Here is a 2425-nt window from a genome sequence, read left to right as displayed (position 1 = left end):
CATGAAGGGGCCATCAGGGACAGAAACTCCAACCTGAGCGATCGTCTGATCCTCGCCCTGAATTCAGATGCACGAGATCTCGATTCAGGTCTGTAGATTGTGCGTGCCATGGCCTCACCCAGAAACCTAAGCCTAGCTTGTGTTCTCAGACTTTTGTCGTCAGACTACTGGCCCACAAGCCCTCCAGTTTGGCAATCCAGAACTACAATGCAGCACTCTGCCGGCCCTCCAGAAGAAAAACACTGTCCACTGGTGCTACCCAGTAATCCAAAATGAGGATCAACCTGCACCGACCTTGGCTGTACCCCAAATACATAGGCTGACCAGGGCACTAATGCCCTTTCTGACACAGCCTGAGCCTGGACCCCCTGGCCCCTCCCAGACAGCTGTCCGCACACTGAGCACATCGAGCCGCCATGGCCTTAGGTCGTCATCTCTTCCCAACATCAGTTTTCAGGTTTCAGAACCTAGACCTTATATCCAATCACTGCCCAGGGTTGAAGGTGATGCAGAAATCAGAACTCCTTCCCCATGGCAAGAAACCTTGTGGTTGGCATGTTGTCCAACGTTCAGTGTCGTTGAAACCAGTGTGGCCCATGAGGCCCCGCCCATGCTCGCGGGCCACATTGGTCACAAACACACATTGTGACGCTCAGGCTGAGCCCAGTCCTCAAGTAAGGCCACTCAGTGGCTGGATGAAGAGATATCATATTGGGCTTGCCATGCCCCTAGGCCCCAATTTTTAACCATAGTTCGGGTTGTCCCTTCAGTCTTCCTCACGGCTTGGCTTTGGAATTCCTCTTTTGGTGGGACAGCTGAGGTAACAAAAATGAAATGAGTCCTCCTTTCCCACAGATTGACGAAAAGCAATTGGGAATCGGGCCAAATCCTCAGAGAGGAAGATTTGTTTATGGCCCATGATGCGTCCCCGTAATTCCACAGCCATCGCTGATACAAAATCCAGAGACAAAAGCCTGAGCAAGAACCTCAGACTCACACATTCTTCATATCCTGAAGAGTTCTTCTCAGGGTTTGTAGATCGGGCCTGCCATACCTACGTCCCCAAACCTAAGCTGAGTTTGTGTCTTCAGACTTCTGTCCTCAAAGTCTTGGGCCACACACCCTCCAGGCTGGGCCCCTCGAGCCACACATTAGGACTGTGCCTACCAATCCATGGGAATTCTGCCCATTCCATGGTCCAAAATCGTACAAATTAGGAGAAATCTCCAAAGTCCCTGAGGCCATCCCAATAGTGTGGGTCGCCCGGAACAAACAAGGGCTGTCTGACACCAGCTGATAATCGACCTCCACTCATACCATAGATGGATGTCCCCAGAGAAGAAGATTGAACCAGACAGGACCCTAGGCCATAATAGGATCCATTGCTTTGGGTTACAGGCATGTGTCCTCAAAAGCCTGATTCCAATACGAGCATAGGGGTTTTCCTGAGGCACCCATCAGAACTCATCTCGTCTCCACAAGGAAACCTGTGCATGGGAGCCATGTACAAAGCTTAGGAGAGTACTTCAGGGTCCCGGTGCCACCGCCCCATTCCAAGGCCCTCATGGACACAAAAACACATTAGGACCCATCCTCAGGAAAGTCCATTTCAACTCAGCCACCGAGGTTTCTCCCGCAGAGCCAACAGATCTAAACTGTCTTGTTGCTAGGAGACAATTGGAATGCGAGGCGGGCTTCCCAGGCATCCATCCGCGAAGGGTGCTCTGGAGTCATTCCATATGTGATGTCCTGGAGCTGTCCAACACGTCTCAATTGTCCCGCAGAAGGAATCCATGAAGGGGGCATCCCACAACTCCCAACGTGGGAAAACCTCAATGGCCTCGAGATTCCACTCCCTTCATGAAGCGGCCGTCATGCTCAGAAACTCCAACCTGAGCCAACGTCTGATCCTCGCCCTGACTTCAGATGCATGAGATATTGGTTCAGATCTGCAGGGGGTACATGCCGTGCCCTCGCCCTGAAACCCAAGTCTAGCTTGTCTTCTCAGACTTCCGTCCTCACACTCCTGGCCCCGAAGCCCTCAAGTTTGGCAATTCCGGACCCACAATGCAGCACTCTGCCTGCCCTCTAGAAAAAAAATTATTGCCTCATGAGCTGACCAGGCACCTTAAATGAGGGTAAACCTACACAGCACTCGACTTTACCCAAATGATATAGTCTAACCTGGGCACTAATGCACTGTCGAACACAACCTGAGCCCGACCTCCTGACCAACACCCAGAAAGCTGACCGCACACTGAGCACATAAAACCCGCCATGGCCTTAGGTCATTTCTCTTCCCTACCTCAGTTTTCAGGCTTCAGAACCGAGACCTTATCTCCAATCACTTCCCAGGGGTGAGTGTGATGCAGAAATCAGAACTCCTCCTTACCCATGGCAAGAACCCTGTGGTTGGCACGTTGTC

This window comes from Mustela nivalis, assembly GCF_964662115.1.
Source record: "Mustela nivalis genome assembly, contig: HAP1_SCAFFOLD_226, whole genome shotgun sequence".
Taxonomy (NCBI): Eukaryota; Metazoa; Chordata; class Mammalia; order Carnivora; family Mustelidae; genus Mustela; species Mustela nivalis.
Note: the sequence above shows the minus strand (reverse complement) of the source record.